Source organism: Trachemys scripta, chromosome 2 (assembly GCF_013100865.1).
Source record: "Trachemys scripta elegans isolate TJP31775 chromosome 2, CAS_Tse_1.0, whole genome shotgun sequence".
Classification (NCBI taxonomy): Eukaryota; Metazoa; Chordata; order Testudines; family Emydidae; genus Trachemys; species Trachemys scripta.
This window is the reverse complement of record NC_048299.1, coordinates 178624801-178651264: the sequence shown is the minus strand read 5'-3', so window position 1 is coordinate 178651264 and position 26464 is coordinate 178624801. Positions and strand designations below refer to the sequence as shown.

Sequence of the window (26464 nt, the reverse complement as noted above, 5' to 3'; positions counted from 1 at the left end):
AAATTTATAAAAATAGGAGCTATTTATTTTCTATAAATGAGCATGGAATATCACCTTGCACACTGCAAGCTTTTACAGCTCACATACATTCTGATGTCACTAGCAAAACATTTAGAGAGAGAGCTGCAAAGTTCTGATCCAGATCCAATCTTCTTTAAAGCTCAGCATGTGTTCAGATGTAGGTAGGGTGACCAGATAGCAACTGTGGAAATAAAAGGACAGGGGTGGGGGGTAATAGGCGCCTATATAAGAAAAAGTCCCAAGAAATGGGACTGTCACTTTAAAAACGGGACATCTGGTCACCCTAGATGTAGGTGTCTGAGCTGGATCATTAAACTTTGGCCAGTGGCAAAGTTCAGATCTGGGTCCCAACTTCTGCAAAGTTCAGGTGTTTTTGTTCACTCTTATCTCAAACACAAGTAAATAAGAGTAAGACTAAAACACTCAGTACTTACTCAGCTCTTTACAAACATTAATTAATTAATGGTAACTCTTTGTTTATATTGTCACGAGAACACGAGAATACAATGAAACACATCCTTGTATAGTTAGGTGTATTAAAGTATAGCTACGCTGCAATTAAAAACCCGTGGCTGGCCTGCGCCAGCTGACTCAGGCTCTCAGGGCTTGGGCTGTGGGGATGTTTAACTGCAGTGTAGACATTCAGGATCCGGCTGGACCTTGGGCTCTAGGACCCTGCAAGGTGGGAGGGTCTCAGATTTCAGGCTGCAACCCAAGCCAGAACCTCTACATCGCAATTAAATAGCCCCTTAGCCTGAGCTTGGATCAGCTGGAATGGGCCAGCCGCAGGGTCTAACTGTAGTGTAGACATACCCTTAAAGTCAAGAGATTTTTTTTGTGGTCACGATTCTTTCTTCTGTTCTCTTTCTCACAAAGAAGTTACACTGTTATAAGAACACTTTATTAGCAAATATTTCATTTCATTTCAAATACCCTGACCGTCAACACTACAAACCCAAATCTGAACGAGCCACTAGGGTTTCTTTGAGATGCTGATGATGCGTGAGACCTTGAGTTTAGAAGACTTTACAGAATGCCCCACAATGATATGGGATATTACTTCGTTTGGTAGGTTATGTTTTTACACAAGAGGGATTGGTTTACCTCTTCCAGCATTGATTGAACAGTAGTTGTATTTGAGACTCAAGCAAAAAGGATAACATACAATAAATAGTCAACACAAAAAGCTTCTGTTTCTCCTGAGAAACTCTACAAGTTTAATGGAATTCCAGGTTACATTCAGCTTGGAAAGTGGCATAGGTCTGTACTTCAGGAAAAGCAACTTCTCTGAAAGCTTCTCAAGAACTTTAATACTTCAATGTCCTTATTCAGCAAAGCACTTACATTCATGCTTAACTTCAAGCACATTAGTAGTAATTCCTTCTCTACTGTGCAAAGAATTTAAGCAAGTGCTTAACTTTAAACACATGCTTAAGTGTTTTGCTGAATCAGAGTTTTAATGAGGCAGGTTAAGGGGCCTTTGAAAGAACAAATATCCAGGAATCGGCCAAAATTGTTTGTTGACTGCAGAAATCTTAAGTCCTGCATCTGAGTTCATAATAGGCCATGCCTGCTGGTGACCAGCTCTTATAACATACAGCAGTCAGCTGCTTTTTTTGGTACAGTACAATGTATTATTCATAGTACGCTATCCTATTCATTGGGAAAAAACAAATCCTGCAATTCAGGTTGCTGCCTTCTCTTAATGTACTAGTTTATATATATCTGGCTATTAAGCAAAACAAATTTTAAAAATCTTCATTTTAGAGTCATCTATAAACTTACACTAAAATTATTTACTTAAGAGATAAGGTTTATGGTGGAAGAATATATGAGGCAATAAATGTCTTATAGCTTGTTAAACTTGGAAGCAAAGCTGAGACCTTTGATAACTGTAAAAGCAGTTTCTAGTAAGGATATTCTAACATCCTCTTAATTCTAACATTCTCATAACACAACAGGATTAGAAAAATATAGACATCCTCATCATTTCCTTCTTGTTGTTTCACCTTTTGGAGTTGCATGGATTCTGTTTGGACCCATCATATCCTTCTGACTTTCTGCTAATGCTGAGATGGACGATTTGTGGCTTGGGTAAGTAAGTAACCGAGCAAGGCTAGGTTTTAAAAGTGCAAATTTGTTTGATGTCAAGTGAGTAAATAATTGAGCAAAAGAGTGTCCTGAGTGGAAAAACTTGTGATGTGATTGGAGACTAAATTTCCCAAAATAGGAGCCTACATATGTCCTTTGAAAAGTTAACGGATCCATTTCTGACATGGTTCAAGCATGTGCAAATCATTTGACTTCAAAGAAGTTGCACCCATGTACACTGGATAGGAACTTAGTACTAAATATTCAATTACCCAATTTCATGCACATAAACGTTACACTGTGGGTAGTAAGTTAGATACCTACTGAGGAAAAAAATTGGTCTGGTAAGTCCAATAAGTACTTCAATGCAATTTCTGAAGAGAGTGATAGATTCTTCTAGGCTGTGATTGGGTGAAATTCTTCTCTTGTCATACAATGCTGGATTATAGCCATTTAGATAAAATGAAGGAATGTAGCATATAAGTTAAAAATACTGCAAGAATACACTCTCTTGGGTTTTTTCACAGCATCTCCAATTTAAAATAAAGTACCCACAAAATGAAAAGCAATGACATATAGGAAATCATAGTTGACATGAGACATCAAAACACTAAGATGACAGAGAGTTTGTATTTTGTCTTTTTGGAGAAAGGGTTAGTTTTTAAGTAAGTAGTGGATATTTAGCATTTTGGGGACATTCATCATCACATAACTATTTGGCAGCAGCTAAAATTTGGGACGAAACCACTTGTCAGCATCACTGTAGTCCAATTTTTAAAATCACGTTCCCTGTTCTGCTAATGTGTTGTAGCACCATATTACATTTTAGAGAAATCATGTGGCTTTCTGGTTCTTTGACCATGGTGAATTGTCCCATAAATTACATTTAAGAATGTAAAGAGGTTCTGCTTTTTTGTTACCACATTTAGGTTTCTACTTTCAAAGTCAAACAAATTTTGGGAGACTGAACTTAAACCAAGTCTGAATGCTTGTTGTTTTCTCACTCCACAACCAATATCCCAATTGGAACATCAATGATGACTCTTCTCCCATAAATCTCAGCTATTCCCTTCCCATTTCCTTGCATTTCTGTGAACAAATTGTTGCTTCAAAGCAAAAAGCTGCATCCTGCATAACTAATCAGCATAACCTCTGTCCTTTAAACCTACACCTCCCACCAAAAAAATATAGTCTCCACAATACTCCTACACAATGACTGCAATTATTTAACCACAAAAGATTTTTCTTCTTCTTTAAGTTACTGTGGGAAGGCCTATGTTTTCACACACATTTTCAACTAGAATTAAGTAAATTTTTGCTTTTTAAAAAGAACTGCAAAGGTACAAAATATTTAGGGCTTGGGAACAGTAAAAACAGATCAGGCAATGTGAAAGTAGTTCATTATGAAGTGATACTGATTGCTCCGGAGTTTATGTTGAAACTAGCTCTCCATTACAATTTTCAACATTCCCTGCAACTTTCTAAAAAACTGTGCATGCTACATCTCATTCTCATCAACCACAATTTTTCTAGCACATTTGGAAGTGGCTGGCTCTTCTCTTCCTCTCCACCTTTTAGAGGGGTCTCTTCCCTCCCCCGCTCCACATCATGAGAAAGGTGTGTCCATAGTGGAAGACTTTTTTCTCCCTTGATTGCAAGGAATTGGCCACACAGACACTATCTGCTTTATTCGTTTTTACAGACTAGTTTCTTTCATGAGGAATCCACAGGCTTAAGTTCTGACTATGAACACATGTCCATCTAAGTGCATGGGAATATGTCCCCATAGGTCACAAACATATGGTTGTAATGATACTAGAAAGCAGAACTGGCCATAGCGTTTTAGAATGGGCTTGCAAAACAATTTTCCTTCCTCCCCCACTCATTGTTTTATTATAGTGTTGCCAACTCTCAATTTTAATGCAAATCTCATTACATTTGATGTTTAACTTGAAGCCCCAGCTCCTGGAGACAAATGCTTATGTAAGAATTTCATAATTTTTAAGCCAGTCTCGTGATTGTTTGATCATTTCAGGTTGGCAATACCATAATATTATTTGTATTGTGCTAATTTATTCCTGTCCACCATAATCATACCATTCTGATGCAGAGGGATGACCGAGGATTTGGGGGAGGACTGGTGAGAAGGTTGTTTGAGTTACATACTAAATTTAACCCACTAATTTCACATATCGGTTATAGGGAAGATATCTTTATGCATACCTAGTCTCCTGCTGCAGAGGAACCCTGCTGCTTGTTTCTACTTATACTGGTCTCTATTGGTTGACATTTTCACAGCTACTGTGCCTTTCTAAGGAATAGGGCTAGTTTTTTATTATTATTATTGTAAATGAAAGTAGAGATTCTCCTTTACATTTTCAAGGGCTGTACAGGCCCCTATGGCAAGCTCTCTTGGCAGTAACATTTTAAAGATACAACAAAAGACTAGGAAATTAAACAAGGTTTTATTTTAAAAGATGGAATTTAAAAGAGTAAAATGGGGGGCTGAAAGCATCCAGATAGTGACTATTTAATCTTTATAAGCCTATGACTTCTTTCCAGGATCTGTACACAAAGTAAACTGATATCACAGAAAGAAAAATATCCAGCAACAAAACAAATTAAGACATTTCCCCTGAAGGGACAGTGCAGGAAATCTTTTCCATTCATTTAAGAGGGACAGGGCCGGCTCTGGCTTTTTTGCCGCCCCCCCTCTCCCCCCCCAGCCAGAGCGCCGGGGGGAGGGCAGCGAGCCCGCCACGGCTCCGCTCTCCCCAGCGGCCAGAGTGCCGGGGGGAGGGCGGCGAGCCCGCCACGGCTCCGCTCTCCCCAGCGGCCAGAGTGCCAGGAGGAGGGCGGAGAGCCCGCCATGGCTCCGCTCTCCCCGGCGGCCGGAGCACCACGGCGCCTCCCTCCAGGAGTCGCCCGAAGCACAAGCTTGGTGGGCTGGTGCCTGGAGCCGGCCCTGAAGAGGGAATAATCAAAAACAAAATGACAGGCTCATTTCTAATGTGTCACCGTATCAAGTCACAACAATTACACTGTATGTGGCAATGGCTTATATCAGTGTACGTATGTTTTGAATATGCTGTAGTGGGGCCCACACAGAAGTTTAGTCAGTGACTTCATGATAATGATCTCACCCTTCTGAATGAGATCACGTGGCTATGCTGTAATTGTTGTCAGCACTGGCACATGTATGTGAATAAGAGGTCCTGTAGAGCTCCCAACTCATGTGAGCTAGTTACATTTACGCATAAGAGGGCAGGCAATGGAAACACAAGGAATAATACAGGATAAACAATGGCATTGCTGGAGGCATGTTAGGGCCTCATCCTGTAAACCCTTACCATTCTCATGTGAGTAGTCTCACTGAGGGTCATTGAGATGCTTATAGATTCCTGGTTCTGTGTATAACCATGAATGCCTTAAGAGTCATTTTCCGAAGGCTAAAATTTGCGAACATGCTTCACAGAAGAGAAACAATATAACAAGCAGCAGCACCACAAGTATAAATTTTCCCACATCCTGCCGGCATCTGTCCGTGAAGTAGTTCCTACAAGGATAGTGGTGAGGCACAAGGTGGGTGGTGTGAGGAAAAGTACCGCATGGGGCAACAACATTTCAGCTCTTTTGTGAATTGAGAGTTTCGGTCTCTGGCACCTTTCATTAAATTCCCCCACAGCAAATGTTAAAATAACAAATGTTTGGCTAAAATAACCTCTCAGGGACCCGGTCTAATTTAATTGTTGCATATTTCATAAATGAAGGTCTAGTATTTCAGAGTATTTATAGAAAGCTAAATTAATCTTAAATGTATTGTGCATTGAGATTATATACCTACCACATATAAAGCATTTTATAAATACTGGCATGCTTCAGGGGCAGTCACAGTAAAAAGTTGCCCAAAACTGAAAACTATTTGATGTTATGGCCCATTACCCACAGCACTCATAGGTGGAAGGAAGGAGGGAGGGAGAAAGGAGGGGCAGGCGTCTGACAGACTATTTACCAGTATGTGCATACTATTGCCCAGCGGCTTTGGTTTTCAGGCCACACACACTGTTACCCCTTATTAACCAAACTCAGCAATCCGAAGGAGATAGACAGTAAGAGCAAGAGGAAGAAATATTTTTTTAAATGCATGAATTTGGCATATTACTCATGCTTTCTCTCTTACTTCGATTACAAGCCCTTCAGCCATCATTACATCATAGCCAACAAAATAAAATTAGCAACATTCACAACCAAGAAATCGGCCTTCTTTACAGACACGCTAAATGTTATTTCTTTCTTCTGCGTTTGGAAGGCAGTACACAAAGGCTGCATGGCACCCCCCACTGTGCTCAGTCCACAGCGCACGCCATGCAATGAATGCCTTTTTAGTGTGCATGGGTGTGCATACTGGAGGAGAAGTAGAGTTCTCTCACTGTAAATGGTTCACAAGGAATGAATGGCTTCTGTGCGCACCATGAAGATATCCAGCCTACACAGCATGACTGAAAATTAATGTTTTAGGATGGCTAAAGGCCACAACGTTATGAAGTCACCTGCAGGACTAGTAAATAAGGGACTTGAAGCAAGCTGGAAGAAGTTGCTTCTGCCAAAGGAAGGAAAAATGTGCGTTTTGAAAAAAAATTCTCCTCTCTGACCCTGGTCTCCTTCCTATTCTCCTCTATAAACACACACATACACATACAGGGAATCCAGCTAGACAAGAGGATGGAAAAAGTGAAGAATAAGAATAGGACAAAGTAGCAGAGCAAAGGTAAATGTCAATTTAAAAAATCCTGATTGAAACAGCGAAAGAAAGCAATGTACAGGTTTGTTCCTGTATTACAGACCTCCACTCTGTGTACATCTAATGTTTACGGGGGGGAGGTCTTTTGTTTTTGTTTTGTTTTTTTACACCCTCTTAGTTCTGGCTTTGTTCACACAAAATTCCTTTGAGTAGGCTTACTGAAATATGGTGCAAGGAATAAAAAAAACATCCAAAGAGTTACAGTCTTCTGTACCTGTTATACTCATTTCCTCTCTCATTCTGGGACCCAGCAAGTGGTTTTCAGAGACATTACAGAACAACAGCAACAAGATTTCCTTAGATGAAATGTTTGAACCACACCATTTTCCATTCACAGTTTACAGGCCATTTTCCACAACTCCACCACCCAAATCTTGTGCCCCTCTTTGCATTCTTCCCTCTCCTCTAACCCACCATCCACTTCTCCCTGTTGCCAGTTTAGGAATGCTTGCAAACTACAAAAGGAGAACATGGGGCAAATGCCAGCATGTGACCTCTGTCTGTACTTAGCCAGGCATGATATGTGAATCAGGTTTGTTGCATGCAGGTTTCCATAGTAATGTGACTACACAGCAAGCAGAGGAGTTACATAGTTTTTTAGCAATGGTACAAGAAACAATAGAGCTATGCTTAAGACAACACATAAATAGTTCCTATCACCACAGATCTCTGCAGATATAATGGAAGGGCTCTTTTCAACATTGTTCTCCTCTTTATTTTTCTTTTTTTAAATAACCTGTCCTTTTTTGGATAAATGAAAGAGGCATTTTTCTAAGGGAGTCTGTGATGGAAGGAAATAGCTATCAAGAAGAATGCTTATATATAGGAGGGAGAGAAAGTGATCCATTATATATAGTCAAGCAGTACACCTAATGACCCCCTTTAACTTCTTCTGTTGAGGGCATTTCTTGACTTTTACTATGGACTGTAAAGCAGTGAGCTGTAATTCCTGATCTGTTTCTAAAGCCCAATAAAAAAAAAGGCACTCAACTAGGCACACTACAGAAACACCGCATGTTTTTATAGACCAATTTTTAAAAATTCCAAACTTTAAAAGCTAAGCACCAGGTACCCTGAAGGCTTTTAAATAAAAATTAAATTTTGAAAAGTCAGTTGATTTAGTTTAGTGTTTGTTTTTGTCTTTTCCCATTTTTCAGAGAAAAGGGTTTTCTTTTATTACATGAACTGTTTAGCAGGTAGATTAATATCTAAGGGTTTAAAACTTTCACCATTTGTGAACGGCCCCAAATGTAAATTCTTTTTAAAAAGCCTGAAAACAGCATTTCAGGACACCCTTCCGTTGAATCATTTTCCTGTCCTCAGCCTCTTATCTAGTCACCAACCTCCACGATTCAGGAGCAATGATGCTCCACTGCCTCAGATGGTCAGTTCTGTTCCTTGCTCTGCACATTTCTAGTAGAGATGAGCAGTACTGATGAGAAGGAGAAGAGTAAATGCAGTTAGGCAAGAGCTGCGTGATTTCTCCTAAGCCAGGGGTTTTCAAACTGGGGGTCGGGACCCTTCAGGGGGTCACGAGGTTATTACATGAAGGGTCGCCAGCTGTCAACCTCCACCCCAAAACCTGCTTTGCCTCCAGCATTTATAATGGTGCTAAATATATAAACAAGTGTTTTTAATTTATAAGGGGGGGTCGCACTCAGAGACTTGCTATGTGAAAGGGGTCACCAGTACAAAAGTTTGAGAATCACTGTCCTAAGCTGTGGAGGTGGGTGAAAGTATAGCTCTTTGAGATTTCCATGTACATTTTTTGAGCAAAAAATTTGTTTTTTCAAGTTTTTGTGTGGCTCAGTGCAAAAAGTTACCAGTCTCCTGACAATTTTTCCTTAAATAGAAATCTCAGATTTTGCAAAGTCATGTGAAATAAATTGGTGAAAAAATTTATGACATGAAAAAAACTGACTAATTTTGCCCCAAGCTACTAATAAGTGTAGAGGACCCTATAACAATATGTACTGCTGATAAGCACCTGGAACAGAGCAACTTGCTCAACTGTGCAGCCAATAAATATTTAGTAGAGTATAACTGCTCAGGAAAGCAGTATCTTCTCCTCGTAAACTTCTTGCAAATAGTAACATAATCTGATGAGCCATAACTAACAGGATGGCAATGAAGTATCTCAAATGACGCCACATGATCTATTTTAGCAATGTGGAAAGATGCTCTCTCTCCCAACTTCACAAATATCCTTAAATGAAATTTAATGTTTACAGTTTAGTAAATGCCTTTACAAGTCAACATGTGTAATATCAAGAAGGAAAAAAATCAATACTAAAAATTATTTGCTACTCATCATAAAAGACATGTGATGGTCTGTTTTCTTATTGCTAGTAATCAGTGCATGCTGATAATTTACAACTAATTCAGTTTGGCAAGCTACCACTAATGAAGAGAGAGAAAATACATGACTTGACTATAAATGAAAGAAAAGAGAAGTCTGAATATACTATATAAACACTAGGAACTACATTAAAATATGAAATTTGATGCTGTATCAACTTTCAAAAGATGTGTGCGCAGTTTCCCAAAAGTGTTTTCTCATCCTTCCATAATGTGTAAAAGAACATACCAAAAACCCTAAGAAACATTCCCACTTTTGGGGCGGGGGGGGGGGGGATAAACCACACACTTTCCATAAATAATACTCTCCTCTATAAAATAAACCCTGTGCACTCAGTCTATGAGTTTGTTATGATTTTTATATTTTGCTAATCCTATACAATATTCACAGGAAAGCAAAAGCAGCATTAAAAAATCACTCCAAGTTAAGCATGGGTGGCTTTAGAAAGTTACTTTTCATGTGTAAGAGAAAGGGGTATTCTGTTACTATGGAATCCAATCCAATTCATCCTATGTCATTGGAATTGGCTCAGCTCAGAGATCATGCTACTTGTCCACAGCTAACAAATTGAAGGCCACATAGCCTCTATACTAAACTTGGCTTACTCCAGCACTGTGGAAGAAAGGATAACAGCATCAGAAGAAACAATGTTACTGTGTTTTTAAATGAGAAATCATCTGAGCAAGCCACTGTCTGGGAGGAGGGGTTTATGTGGATAGATTATACTGATTAAATAGGGTATGCACCAGAAGCAATTTGACTGTGGAAACATGATGTTACTAAACTGTTTGGATATTCCACAGTTAACACCAGAAACTTTGTGTGGTGTCAAAAAAATGGGCATCTTAAAAAGGTAATCTTTTACCTGCCACAGGAAAAATGATTGCTTTTTAAAAAACTTTTCAGTCTCTCATGGTATGATGCAGCACAGGATATATTCTAGTCCTACATGATGTGACACAAAACAAATTCTTTACTCAATAGATTCAGTCAACAGAAAGACCATTAATGTAATACCAGAGGTTTACATTTTGTATGGCTCCCATAATTTTCTGTCTCCAATCTCCACCTCATTCAGCCTCTCTGCAACTTTTAAATTCCACTCTGAGTAAATAATACCTTGGGGGAGATGGGAGCCAGGGCCTCTGTGGCTGCTGTACCTAGCACTTCCTGATCATCAGAAGGGTGAAACAGATAAATCAGACACTTTTGCTGCTGTTAGAGATGAGTTATGTGCAGGTGCAAAAGGGATAACAGTGATTCTGTGCTGTGGCTTGAGGAATTCTGCATGGGAAGGACAAGACAAACTATTGATCTCTCCTCTTTTTCAGCCCCACCTCTCACAACCAGACTGTAACCAGAGTGGGGCGAACGGAGGAGCAGCTGCCCAGGGCACAAAGTGTGTGGGGGGAGGGGCAGAGAGAGAGAAAAATGGAGCAGAAAAATTATGGAAAAAGAGGTAGGGGGTGCTAATATGCTTGCTCACTCCAGGTGCTAAAATGCTCTGCCTCGCAATGTTGTCAGTTTCATTCTTCTGTATGGAGAAATGCCATAAACTGCAGCAGCAGGAGATAGGAAAGAAAGGAAAGGAAAGAACAGCCCCAAAATAGCAGGGGATAGAAACCCAAGTAAAAATAGAAACAGAAGAAAATAAGTGACTAGGTTAACATTGTTCCCATGATTGACTGGTTGTAGCTGAGTCCATGCAGGATATGTTTTGTTAAATGACATTTCAATATGCTTCTTGCACATAAAGCTTTGCTGGCTGTTATCACTTTCAACCAGTTAACAAGCACACAACAAAACAGCACCGTTTTTAACACTTAGAGGAAAAGGGAAAAAATGGGCTGTCTAAGCAATGCTTACTCATCCTGGGTTGTGAAAAGTAGACTCCGAGAGATTAACAAAGGTGAAGACTGCACTTGAGTTAATTGGTTCAGTAGGCAAAAGAAACTCTCAGAACCATTCAACTGAAATTTTGGAAACTGCCCCTGCTGCCATTAAAAAAAGAGAGGAGGAGATTTTCCCCAAAAAACAATTCACGTTGCAAAATATTTCATTTCTACCCACTCATGATTATCTATACCTTTCCTGCATGAAAGAAATTAAAAAGAAAGGGAAGGTGGGAAGAGGGGCTGAAGACAGCATCTCCTGAAATATGTGTTACATACTGACATATGAACTACACAGTGGGGAGATATCTTTTTAGTGCTACCCTCACATGTACACAGGGTTCACACTGGAGACAGCAGGAGCCACCTAGACACACAAAGACAGAATATAGCTTTTAGCATAGATGTGTCTAACAGCATCTATATATATTACAATGTCCACATGGACTTCAGATCCATAGGAAGGAATGTTCAAAATATACAGGTAAATTTCCAAATTAAAAAGCACAATTTTGGCACACAAGCTATGAGTAACAAGCTACCAGTAACCTGGACTCTTCCAAGATTCTTCCAGTTCTCTGCAACTACTACAGCTTGTCACATCTGTGACCAAGATTACTTTTGTCTTTATTAAACAACAACAAAATACTTTAAATATTTGCTCTACTAATGCTTCCAGTAACATCCCCCTCACGGTCTTCTCCCTACACCCCAGACAAAAGAGAAAAGGAGAAAAAGAAAACCCAGATCACCAAGTAAAACTGTTCTTCTGAAACTTGGAATTTGCTGACACTGTTAAGAGAGATGGGGAGCGATGCTCGTTTTTCACATTTCCAGCCTGGAATTCTATACTGGTACACTCAGTGGCTGCGTGACTCTTGCAGAAAGGAGAAGGCATTCCCAGGTTCTCAATTCAAAGACTCCATTTGCCTCCTGTGAAAGAGCTTGATTCTCCCTTTAAAAATCCATCAAGCACTAGTGTGCTCTCAATGCACATGGCTAAAACAGACACCCAACAATAAGCCCAAAAGCACACGCTATGAGTTCTTCATACATTTTAATTACAATTTACACAAAATGAAAAAGGCAAGTTAATAAGCTCAGTTCATAAAAATTTAATCACAAATTGCATTTTTATACTGGAAAGCAGAGGACGGAAGCCTTCAGACAGCAGATGAGAAAAACATATTACAAACAGAAGTAACCTGCACTCCCCAATTAGAAGGAAATAGAGAGAAGGAGGAGTATGGGACTGCAAAGTGACAGAGATTTTGTAAGAGTGTTTCTCATTAAGCTGGTCCCTCTGTACCAGAACTGCAGACTCTAAAGGTCTCATCCCATGTGCTGTTTCAAGACCACTAACCAAATGTGTGTGATTCAGCAGAAACAGGAAGCAGAACAAAACTATTTCAAAAAGCGACGCTGGAGTGGGAGACAACAGTTGCCACCTCCAGACACTGAGAGATTGCATTATGCTGAGGGATCTGTGGCCACCCATGTTTAGGGCAGATAAGTAAGAACACGCTCTGCTCTGACCAATCAGAGGCCTACTACTGCAGCTGCACATCCAAAGCACTGGGTGGCCCTTCATTTCAGCAGCTCTAAACAGTTTTAAATTGAAAACATGATTGCAGAGATCTGGGGTGGTACTCTGAACGGAACAGAAAGATTAAAAAGAAACAGGGGGTTCATTCCTGACAGCCTCTCTGAATCATCCACTGGGTGTTAGGGAATCCTGTGCAAAGCTCAAGTTAATTTTATTGGAGTACCTTATGCCACTGCACTGCACACTCGTGATGATCAGCAATGAAAGTAATAAAGGAAATTGTGCCCTATAGGTCCCTGTAACAGCATGAAAATTACCCCACTATTTAGTCTCCTTTGCATGGACTGTTTTTACAGTGTAATTAGTGCTACTTGATTACATATGTTCTCAAATTCAGTACAAAATGAATGACAAATGTCATAGCTTTACAATGCCATTACTGCAGTAAAGATTTCATCTGTCTTCCTGGCTCCATCTTTAAACACCGTGTCCATAGCTGCATGTCGCATTTCACCTGTCACTTGGAGGCTGGTGCACCTCTAATTCCATGTATTCAAATTTACTTCTGCATATAAAAGTACATGACTCAGTCTGTGATTAAGAGGGAATTTTTTTTAAAAGGGGGTGAAAGGTACATTATAAAAGTTACTTCCAGAACAATATCATTTGCAAGTTAGAACCCTTCAGTTAAAAAGAAATTCACAAGGTTCTAATTTATTAATGAATAGCTGCTGTCTTTGTAATTTTGCAGTACTTATTCCATTACTGTCTGACACTTCCTATTGTCACTGCTTGAATTTTTAAACACTTCCGCATGACTAGTGCTAATCTCTACATCTTGTGGAGGGCTGGTAATAAAAAGAGAGAGATGCACAGGTGTGTATGAGTGATTTTATCTAAACATGGAATAAAGCCTACTAAATAATATAAGAAATTCCCCCCTCAACTTCACCATCTCTTCCTCCCCACCCCCAGTTTTTAAAAAGAAAACAGATATTCAAACATAGTATAGAAAACTTCATTTTCCTTATTCTGGAGAGCATCTAGACTGATACTTAACTCTTTAGAGGAAAAAAAAGAGAGATAATGATTCTTTCTCCAAGAACAAAGCGGGTGGGTGCAAAGAAGTGGCACTTCCACCTGAAATAGAACATTTTGCAGCAAACAGAAAGTTTGGTATCTTGACTTGCTTTCAAAAAAATCTTGTATAACAGGAATGACAAGCTATTGTGAACATCAGCTTTGAAGAATGCAATCTCCAAAAACACGCTCTGATTTACACAAGAATCTATATACAGGTACTTGGACATCCTTTTATTTGTCTATTCAAGAACATTTCAACGTCCCTGTTAAAACTCTGATTCTCTACAAATTAATTTCAACAGATAAGTACAAAACACTTATGCTTCTGAATGCAGGGTTTAAGGCTTTTCTTTTTTATTTTAAATTCACATTTTATTTTAGCAGTACCCATATAGAAGTATACATTGCAACATATATGTCACATTGGTACGGAAACCAAGTATCAAATGATCACATAGCAATGTTCCATTCATCTGCTTTAGAAACAGAAGAAATTGGATATTTCTAGATATCCCTAAATCCTTTGCAGAGCAATGAATTAAGTATTTTGGTACTATAGTTATGTTATAGGCAAAAGGTGCTATTCTGGTCTCAGCAAAAGCTACCATGCAGTCTAGATCCTGTTAAATGTTGAGAGAGGGAATATAGCTGAGCATCCGGTGTTCCTTTCCTCCACTTAAGATTCCATGCAATATAAACTACCACTTAAGATAGAGACCGATACCATAATGACTGGCATTTTAAAATATAGATTAGATAAGACCTTATTATAACATCTCACTGAAGCAATAGGGCTTTTTTGTTAGCTTGTGTTGGACGCTCAATTCTAACAGCAATTTAATCATGCCGTGGATAATTTTCACCTGGGGTGGAGATGATTTGCACCATGCCACTAGCACAATACGGTTCTTAAGCCGGCACAGCCATCCCAAGAAGGATCACCCCAGTGTAGGGGCTTCTCCATTGCTGTACAGCCAGATCTGTATTGCCTCCTGTGCCATTCCCCATCTCTGCATCCAGTGTAAGGAATATGAGGAGGTAGCAGGGGAAGAGGACAGATGGCCCGGGCTTCCCCGAACCCCAGCAATCCGTAGTGCAGTATCATTGGCAGCTAGTGTAATTTAGAGCAGATTGATCAGCCCAGCTGACAGTCATTCCATAATGAGGACCTAAAGCCACCTTTGCAAACCTACCACCTCTCCCCCCAACCACCCCACACCGCCTGAATTTCCCCAAATTCCACTGTGCGCTCCTAGAGCTCCAAAGAAATCTTAGGCAAGGTTTTCATCTATGAGGAAGAGAACAAAGCATTCCTGCAGTCAGAAATTGTGTGTCTATTTGAACTTGTCACCTCATACATCGCCATATACCCCACATATACTAAAGTCAAATCAGTTCATTGCATAAGACACTAGAAAGCAGAGTAGGTGTGTGGCCAACTCTGCTATGTACATTGCCATGCAACTGCATTGTACATGAGATGGTTGAGGCAATCCAATCACAGGCTAAGAGTAGTCAAATAGAGTTGAAATTTTTATCTCATCAGCTACCACTGCTCACCAGGGGTTCTTCACTATATTGAGAGATTTCCTAAGCAGAAGCCTTTGACTTATAAGGTTTATAGGAATTTGAAAGTAGTTCCAGTTTTGCCCTTTTTTTCCGCCCTAAATTTTCATAATCATTGTTCTATTTTCAGTTAATATAGGGTCAGGATCCTTGGCTGCTGTTAACCTTGCACGTCTGTCTTTCGCAACAGACCGCCTATAGAGCACCTGCATTATAATAGCTCTGTTTTAAACAGAATGAATGAAAAGAGTCAGTAGCAATCATCATTCTTAATAAGTCAAAGACATACCAAAAGAGCTCACTGATGTCGGAAAGTGCTGACAGACTTGCATGGGACGCCTACATCAAAAGGAATAGTTAATACAGCTGGCTGAAAGACATTACATATGGCTGCCAGTGTGATCATTTAAGAGCGATCCTGTGGCGAAAACAGTTCATAAGGGCTCTGGAGGATTCATTTTTATGTTGCTTTCACAGCATCCAAAACCCCACCAAATCACATTAATGTGTCCAGATAACACCGAGCCCTATGGCCACACAGTGTAAGTAGATCTTCTAAATGTTAGGCACAAGTCTAAGGACACAGCTTTTAACCCAGAACTGCCCAAACTTTCCAGCACTGAAGACTGCACTAGCAACTCGACAGAAGCCCTTCAGCCATAGCTAGTTTGCATATATATTGACATGAATTGTTATAAAAAATAAACTCAAACCATTATAATATCAGATAGTTCTTGTAACCTCAGTTCACCAGCAATAACAACCTGTAGGCAAACAGGTGAAGTTCATATTTGAGGCAGAGAGTAAATATAGGCCATATGTTGAGGACTGCACATGCCTCCTGAGGTGCACACTGGCCACCCTAAGACAGTTTTCAAAAATATTTGCCTTCAGATCTGATACAGATGTGCATATTCAGCATAGGGCAGGGTAAAAAACACATCACTCCTATCGCAATGAAAGAGATTTACAACATAATTCCCTCAGGCAGTGCTTTTAAAATTCACCCCTTCGTGGTTTTTTTATCTAAATAATTACATTTTTCAAAAAATATACAATGGTTGCGATTAAACCTTGTCAATTGCTTCAGACAACTAGGTCACATTATCTTGGCATTTGCACTATTCCCTAAATATTCCTTAGGCTAAGTAAAGGGAAGAACAGAAAATACCGCCAATACTGAGGTATAATTGTCCAAGATAAAATTGGACAATTGTTTAAATGTGACAATCGCGAAGACAGACTTGTCAAACCTCAATCAATTTTTTAATGCAGAGATTAATTCTTAGAATTTTGCAGTAGTGCTAATGTAGAGAATAAAGAAAAACATTACTGGTATGGCCTTTAAAACTTAGTTTCCTTTCTTTTAATCTATATTTTGCTCCCACAAGTAACCACAGAAGCAATTTTGCAAGCGCAAATGAGAGCATCTAAATACCCGCTGTAAGTCTCAGATCAGTTAAGTAGATGTTGGCATGCTTTCATTTGTACCTACAAATAAATGCTCCCACAGTTATTTGCGAGCACAAAAAGAGAAGCCAGATTCAGGCAAGTTTAAAAAGTCAGATCCAAAAACTCTCAAAGCACAAAACAAGTGATTTTTTATTTTGTATAAACAACCTACTGTAAATTGCACATTTTAAAAAAAAGATAAAATTGGCCCCAAGCATGCTAAAAGTTAACACAATAATCTGCCTTTATCAAATTTAAATGATCTGAAATTCAGTTCTAATTCAAAATTGTGTATAAAATGCATTAAACTATATAAAGTAGGAAATGTTAGTACACCTTTATCCTGATATAACGTGACCCGATATAACACGAATTTGGATAGAACGCGGTAAAGCAGCGCTCCGGGTGGGCAGGGCTGCGCGCTCTGGCGGATCAAAGCAAGTTCGATATAACACGGTTTCACCTATAACGCGGTAAGATTTCTTGGCTCCCAAGGACAGCGTTATATCGAGGTAGAGGTGTATAACAGCAACAGTAAAGGTAAAGAGGTTCAAATTCCATAGCTGGTATTGCTCCATGTCTAGTTACTTTTACGTTATTTTAACATTCATGTACTTCCATGTGTTAATATTCATCCTAAGGTCCAAAACCATTTTGCTACTCTATGAAAGAAGATTGCTATGTTTGCATCTTTGTAGCTTATCATTGCTTAAATGCACCATGATTTTGCATAATAAATAACACTTCACATTGACTTCATTGAGAACTGCCAGTGCTAAGCACATCTGAAGAGCGGGCCCAACGTCATCACATACAGACAACACCACACCGTGAAAACATACCATCTTCGCTTTGTGACGCTGAGTCAAACACCCATCACAAAATCTGGAGCTCTCTCTAAATAGAAGATGAGGACAGACAAATGAAAGTAGGGATTGTCCCATAAATTTTGTGATCGGTGGCATCAAGACATGGGCAAACCTCAGGGAATTTGAGGTTTTGTATTCCCTAAGCTATGTTTTAGACTTGCTAAATACATTTGAGCTCAAACACTAATTTTGAGTATAGCATGGTTTCTTTCCTAATCGGATTCAATTTTTATAAAATTGTGTTTGTGGAGGAAGGGTACTACAATACTCACTCATAGAAACCAAAAGGATTTATTGGAACACTGCAAGTAACAATTCAAGCACACAAAGACAGGACTTAACTCCCTCTTAGCACAGAATTCTCCCTCTTCCTACCCTCTACCTTCCCAAAAGGCAAGCTGACATTAGTGGTTTGAATGTGACCCTATGCACCATATATGTTTTGTATTGCAATTTTTAATTTAGAATTTGGTCTCTTCCTTTTCTCCTTCCTACTTCTCTTTTTCACTCTACTCATTCTCTACTGCATTTTTCATGCTTTTTATTGTTTTTTAAACCATGCCCTCCACTTTGGTCCTTGTGTTTCATAAGTTGTATTTGTGTTCTACAAACCTTCAAGTCAGAGTCAAAATTTAGAATGGAAATTGTCTGAGTGAGCTGAAATTAGGCAAAACAATTTTTATATCCTTTGTGGCAACACTAATTAGAGTTCACATAAAATTAGCAAGGCTTGTCAGTAAGAAAAAGTAGCCTGTTTCCTGTGTGTAAAAGGTTGCCCTACAAGTGATTGTGCTTTTAAGCAATTATGGAGATGTTATTTACACAACTGTTTTAAAGACATTTTATAGAAAATTAGCTGTTCTTGATCATGTGTGTCATTTTGTTTAATCGTAAGATATTAAATATCTTTCCTCCTTGGCTTATTTTACTGGGAAACTGTTGTATCGCTTTAAAGCTGTTTGCAATTGTATTTTATTTAAGATTTAATTTATATTTTATTTTTTGGTTTGCTGCCAACATTACCCCGTTCCTGGGACCTGAAAGCAAGATGCTGGATCTCAAGTGATTTTCCATGTAAAATTCTGTAATGTATATTACATTTATGTTTTCAATAAATAACTGGTATTAAGCAATCACAGATCTGAGAACAAACCTGAAACCTAAATATTTATCACAGAAGAGTGACCAGTTGCATAAATAGTAAACCATACTGATGAATAATAATTTCTGGATTTCTAGTAGCTTATACATGAGAAACTGAATTTTTTTAATGTATCTGCCCTAATTTAGTCACTTAAATCCATATCAAGGCACCCAAATACATTTATTTAGACACACAACTATGGAATGAGGTGCGTAACTTTAGGCAATTGTTCAAAGCACAATTCAGTCTGTTGTAACTGGGGCTTTGATATTACCATGGTAGTTTTTAGGTCACAATGATTATGGTTTTGAACAACAACTTTGTCCAACTATTGCTGGCTACTTTTACTCTACGCAATCAGATGCATTGGAAAGAGACGGGCATCCCTCTGCACGCGCACACGCACAGTTAGTCTCTGGCTTGCTGTGTAACATTCTGGGCTGGAAGCCTGTAGAAGGGTAAATTCTGCAAACAGTCAGAGAAGTTGCAGCAAAATGATCAAAAATCCTGGCTGGGTTTTGGAGTAACCAATCTACTTTTGTAATGGCTGTTCACATTTTGTTTTGTTTTTTAAAAACCTAAAAAAAAAAAAAATCTTGAACCACCCAACGGAATAGCCCTGCAATCCTGAGTAATGAAAACTCTTACTGAAAGGCCACTGGTCTGGTCCTTTGTGTCTTCTCAGGATTGCAGCTGAGCTCCTGCCCTTACCCTCTTGTGTAACCAAGAGTTTAACTTTGCAGTGCCCAACACTCTCAACCAACATTTGCTCAACTGCATTCACCCACCTATAAAAATTCCCTTAAAAAAAACCCCAAGAAACTTACATAATTTCATACTCCTATGCCAAAGCGTGACCTTAACCATTATAGATATTAAATCACTCTTACATGAGTGTGAAGGGAAAGGGGAGAGTAGGCTGTTTGTTACTAAAGGATTTTAATTAGAAAAGAGCATGCACCTACACTAGCTGTGTGAAGGAAATCAGCAGAGACTCCCTAACTCAGTGTTATGAGACTTTGACAAGGGGTGGGACATAACCAAACCACTCTGCCTTTTCCAACCCCTGGAGGGTAGGGTAGTATCTCCTTAAATAGTTTGTGAGCAACTCTAGCGATGCTCTCTGTCTTAGGTTTAGAAACCAGTCAGAGCAGATGTAGGTATGCAGCTAGGTCTTGCATGTTTGTACAGATTTAGTAAATACAGTTAACTGCAACTCAACTGTGCCCATTTGGATTCTTCATAATGTTTACTGTTGTGTAAAAAGCAAAAGACAACACTCCCTCTATGAATAAGGTTTATCAAATGACAAGGGATTTCTATGTTTTCTTATTGCTAGAGAAAACAACATCTGAAAGTGGAGTGACTCTGATGAGGACTTAACCCTGACAGATAATTACTTTTGATCACTGCTGTGATGTCACTTTCAGAAGCACCTCTTTCAGGGATAACAAGGTGACATAATTCAAGAAGGTGGCAGGCAGAAATTTGCAAAGAGATTGGGGAGTCAGAAAACTTAGCATACTTTTTTGGCTCCAAACACTTTTGTGTTCAAATAAACTCAAGTTTTTCCCCAAACAGATTGGTCCATTTCTAACTCACATACTATACAATTCCTTTACCAAAAAAGATAAATCAGTCCATGAACATAAGCGAAACCGGAAAAAGAAAGGGGCGGGAAAAAGGCATCTCAATCCCATCTCACGTTCATGCTCCTAAACTAATGCCAAGGTTATGGTACATTTCAGATAACATATACAAAAGTCAAATAAGCAGTTCCCGATATAAAACAATTAGCTCATGTCAAAATGGGCTGAAAATGCCACTTATTTTAGTTCTCTTATGTTACTACCTGTCTACATCCTTGTCACATCATTGTGTCATTTCAATACATTAAGTTTAGATGAAGACTTTCGGTTCTTGCAGAGAAGGGAGACAGTATTTTCCTAGAAAACATTTACTCCAATAAAGATCCTGCTTCAATATTGACTTTAATTTTGTGACTTGCAATCTGTCACTTTCATTTTACCTCACCAAACAAAAATGATTGTACTCAAAGAACTAGACAGTAAAATAAAGGGAGTGTGAAAGGCAAAAAATTAAAGCGGACGGGAAGAAGAAGAGTGGAAAAGATGCAAAGAACACAAATAAAAAGACCTTAATACTGAACAACCAAAGGGAAATTAGGAAATTGGGACAAACCCCAACTTTCTTACTCAAGCAAACGCTCTCAGATTTCATTGATCTATTAGTTATAGTCACTGAGGAAATCCTAGCCTTCCCAACTTCTGTTCTTTTAACTAATTTTTTTTTGCCCTGAATATTCTTTTAGATTTAGAAGCTCATTAGCTTAAGTATCTCTAAAACTACAAGCAAATCACCTAAGAACTCACAGTAACTATGCCCAGGTGTGCTTTGAGATAGTTTATGTACTATAATATGGGCACGGAATAGTCATCACACCCTTACTATGCGTATTTTTACCTGTTCTCATACTCTTATGATTCATGAAAGTTCCATTTCAAAGCTAACACTGTATCTTTATTTTTTCATTCATGTCAGTGCTCCAGCCATTTGAAAAGCCACAATAATTTGCTCCCCTTTAAATTCTCATCACAGGAGCCAAACTTCTGACTGGGTGGGACTCACTTGAGTCTGTAAGGTCATTCTTCAAATCACTGAGCAATGTCAGGCCCAGTGTAAAGCCTTCCCCATATGGAGGTTGAATAAACCACCCAGGAAATACCAGGCCAAGCCTGGGAACAAAAATCAGGTCTTCTGCATGACTGCATCAAGTATTACTGACAGGTCATTATGCTGACCCTTATTCTCCCACACAAAACAATTGGTAATATTCATTTCAATAAGAGTTGTTTAGCCTCTTACATTTGAAAGTATTACTAGGTATTCATTGTTATCGGCAGTACTGTTTGATAAAAGATCCTGTTTTTAGAAGGCGATACCCTACTGGAAATGTGTATCTTTCCCAGATTCAAAAACAAGTACAACAAATGAACAGGGCAATTTCTGCTCCTCCTATGTTATTTACACAGTAATTCGATCCGCAGAATTGTGTTTAGTGTGAATGCAGGAAACTTTGTAGCTTACACTTTATTTTTAAGTCATCATTTTTTTTTAGGATTTTCCAAAATGCCTATCAAACGGAAACTTGTGGAATCTACATCTTAGATTAGTCTTCTAGACATGGAACTGAAGCAGGCACATGCTGATGAGGAATGTTTCAGTGGAATGAAGTTATGTTAATCATAAGGCTATAAAATATGTACTGCACTGCTGGACGCAGGGGGTCAGAGAACTGCTGTAATTGATTTCAGTGTGGAGAGAAAAAACACTAGATAGACTGAAAATTCCTGGAATATTGATCATCATATAGCTAGGCAAAGAACTAAAACTTGTTGCAACTGTTAATTTTATATATGCTAATAAATGTACTTCAAAGTTGCCAAGATAGCATATTTGGACTTCACTCGTAATCATAGTAGCTATTCAGATGTTTTCAGTCACTTAGATTAGGTTTTGATTGTTGTCATTACCTTGTGCTGGGTATCTGGCTAGAGCTAACAAGCTATTACCAGTATTAGCTGTGTAGTATTGCGATTTTGATTTTATTCAGATTGGTTTAGTCAAATGTGTCATCAGTGAGATACATTTAATTCCAGGATCTCTTCTTTCTAGAAATTAATTTGGACTCCTCTTAATTTTGTTCTCCTTCCTCACTGCAAATGTCCCTTTCTCTAGCATCATATACATATACATACTTATATCCCTATTTTCAAAGCTTTACTTGTTAGCTACATAATTGCCCAAAACAATCATTGTGAATAATGTGTGGCTCATTTCCATGCAACTTTAAAAATGTAGGGCACACGTGACCCTCTATATTAACTGACACCAAGAGGAGATTTCCGAGTTGAAGAATCTAATCTAGTTTTAAATAGTTATAATGCTGCACCAGAGATCAATTTGATTCTTACCATTGGGACGCTAGATAAATTCGAAATCTTGTCATCAATTATGGAAGATTACTATGACAACTTTGATTTTACAAAATTAGGTTATCTTCCAGCCTGTGGACATTTTTCCATTGCATTCTGGGTTAATCCACATATATGGCTCTTTCTGTCAGAATGACAAAAGGTAGTTGATTTTGTTTCATGGTGTATTCTTATCGATGCTCTACTCTTTGCCAGTCTTTGACTGATAGGGTGTTAGAGAAAAGGTCCATTAATTGATTTGTAAATAATTACAGCTAACTCTTCACTTCTGACTAGCTATTGATAAAGGCATATCCTTTTTCACTGGTGAATGCCTTTAAATCAGCTTTAGAATGTTCAGTTTCCAACTCTAAAACACTGAACTCATTAAACTCTTTTCTGAGCGGCACCCGCTAGTGTTGTCATAGTTAAAGGTCTGTCAGGGATTTCTATTATACCACCCATGAGGATGGATTTACAGTGAGAAAAATTTGCTCTTGAAAGAATCCAGAGGCAAATATTTCTTTTTAAAGCAGATTTATTTATTCAAACCTTTGTTATTTTAAAGTTTACCAGAGTAAATAGAAAAGAAAGCACCTGCGGTTTGTGACTAAACTTTTAAAATAACCTGTTTCTATTTTATATACTATGCAGATTATAAATCCATAAGACAAACAGGGAGAGTCATTTGGGGAAGAAGAAGAAGAAAAAAATGTAAATGCAAGTTTGAAAAGCAGCTACAATGCATGTGCAACCATCTCATAGGCTTTTTACTGCATATTCCCTATTATGAAGTTATAATAGTCAGAAGCATATTACAGTTACTGTGCACTCACAGAACAAATGCCATTGATCTCTGAAAGAGCCACGATGGTCTATTCTGAGACTGCATTATAAACAATAAGGATAATGTATGGAGGGTTGTATTTAATTTCTGTACATAGAGCTGAACAAAAGAGGTACAGAGTGATATCTGAGAGCTGCCTCTTCAACATTACAAAGCAATTGACCATAAAGCCCTCTTTATTAGTGGTTACTAGAGACAGCCAACTGTTTCAGTTTAACAATCAGATCAGTCCTCTACCTACTTCAACAATGAGCGCAAAGAAGTGCCCTCCTAGCAAGGACTGAGCAACGGATTATGACACAAACACCACTTCTGTATGATGAACATCAGCCATCATTGGCACTATCCTATCAATAACTATAAGTCAATTAATTCCACCTGCCTGCACCCCCTGTCCCTCTGTAAGAAGTACTGGTGTTGCTGCAATCCACTTAACGTAAACCCTGCCAGTGCACTAATGGGTCATTCCCCCAATGTGCCAAAATAACTAAAATTTGCCATTAATAACCTCTCCCACAGGAAGTTACTTGACTATTCTCCCACACACATTACATGACCGAAACACTGCTTCAAGTCTTCTCACTGAAAACAAATAAGTGAGATGTCCTTATTTCCTAACCAAATATATGTCAAATAGCAATAATACTTGACCATTTCGTTTAGGTTCCCAATTGTTTACAAAGGAAAAATAGGATAGCCAGAGTGATACTTGGATCACGCCCGCTTATAGAGGAACCTTTCATAGAGGTCCAAAAGAAGCAAGAAAACTGTGAGGCTGAAGGGAGAGGCAGCAACTCTTCCTAGTTTTCAAGGTGCAAAGTCTCACAACCCTCTGGATCCAAAGAGACAAGACTATTAGCTCTGCAGAGGCTGGTGCTGCCTACATGAATGGCTTCCATTCTCTTTTGCTGATCTTGCTTCCTGTGCTTCACTGAATGGGGCCCCTGTAGCTTCAGAGAAGATACAGAAAGGAGGTTTGACATTACTCCCACTCAAATATCCACTGGATTAGCAAAGGACAATACCACAGTGTGTGGTCTACTCTCTCTCCTGGCTCCTCCTCCTACAAAGGGTTCTCCAAGGGAAATGATACTATGAGGCACCAGCATCCCCCTGCTGCTTGGCGAAGGGTAGATCCACTCACAAAAGTAATCCTCTCTCCCAGTGCAATCAAGCAGGAAGCCTCATTGATGCTTTTAAGGACTTGATGGTGGATGGACCCAGAAATAAATTAGACAAAATATTTGCAAGCACAGAAAAAGCAGGCAAAGCATTTCAGTTAATATTTAAAAAACCACAAGGAGTCCGGTGGCACCTTAAAGACTAACAGATTTATTTGGGCATAAGCTTTCGTGGGTAAAAAACCTCACTGCAGATGCATGGAGAAGAAGTGAGGTTTTTTATCCACGAATGCTTATGCCCAAATAAATCTGTTAGTCTTTAAGGTGCCACCCAGGGCCAGTGCAAGGAAGTTTCACGCCCTAGGCGAAACTTCCACCTTGCGCCGCTCTCCCCACCCCCCAAGCCTGCGGCAACTCCCCGCCCCACCTACCCTGAGGCGCTCCCCCCACCCGGGGGGAGCCGTGCAGCACTTCCCCACCCCAGCTCACCTCTGCTCCACCTCCTCCCCAAACACGCTGCCCCCGCTCTAATTCTCCTCCCCTCCCAGGCTTGCGGTGCCAAACAGCTGATTGGCGCCGCAAGCCTGGGAGACGGGAGAAGTGGAGCGCCCGCTGCACTGGGAGAGGGAATCTGAGCCGCACGTGTCAGCACGCCGCCGGCAGCCCAGCCCAGGAACGCTGTAAAAAAAAAATTTTGGGGCACCGCTTTTTGGCGCCCAAGGCAACCGCCTAGTTTGCCTTAATGGTAACACCGGCCCTGGTGCGACCGGACTCCTTGCTGTTTTTGTGGATATAGACTAACATGGCTACCTCCTGATATTAAAAAAACCTACATTCTTAGAAACTGCCTTTAAGCCATTGAGGCAAAGAAGCCTGTAAAAAGTTGAGCATAATTTAAAAAAAAAAAATTTTAAATGTACTCACTGGATGTGAGCCTCAGCAATAGCTTCCATTAACTGTGGCACCATTCTTGTTCCAGATGGCATACAAAATAACTTACAAATGACAAAGTTCAGCAGGTTTATAACAGCTGTTCAATTCCAGTACTTAGGCCACCCACTTCAGCAGAACTGAGAGCTTTCAATCAACTCCTGCCTCTCACAGAGCCTTCAAACAGCACCAGAACATGTGTTCAATATTTTCTCATAAAGTAGCCAGCCAAATATGAAGACTTAGCAATATGAGCTGCCCTGCAATGCACCCACACCATTCTGCCTCTTTTTATTTTTTTAAACTGAATGTGAGCCTAGGTGAGTAACAAGCAGTAAGAGAATTTAGGGCCTAAAGACCTTAGAAATATCATTGTAAAAAACAGAAGTCAGAGTGCTCCTGTGTTAGTCTTTCCAGGCAAGAGTGAAAGAACAACAATTATGCAAATATAATTTATATCAGGTGTTTCAAGGGCTCCTGTCACCATCACACATAAATGTTGGATAACTGTTAATGGCAAATTGAGCATGTCCAAAAGCAGAAATCTTCTCTCAACCCTCCCCATTCCCATTTGTATTTCTACTTCCTCCTCTTCCTTGGTGTTTGCCTGTTATTCCCGTCTTAATCTTCTCACCAGAGATTGGTTCTCCGGTGAGGGAGAGATGGTGCTGTCAGGCCTTTGCAACAGGTCTTGTATTTAGACCTGAACACAGGCAAACTCTGAATCAATTTAATCTATTCTGATTA

The 26464-nt window shown here is 39.3% G+C and overlaps 1 long non-coding RNA gene across 3 annotated transcripts in view; it reads right to left on the bottom strand.

Annotated features, from left to right (window-relative positions):
- Positions 1-26464, bottom strand: part of LOC117873254 — a 322619-nt gene that overhangs the window by 71818 nt on the left and 224337 nt on the right. The gene's annotated exons all lie outside the window — the stretch shown is intronic.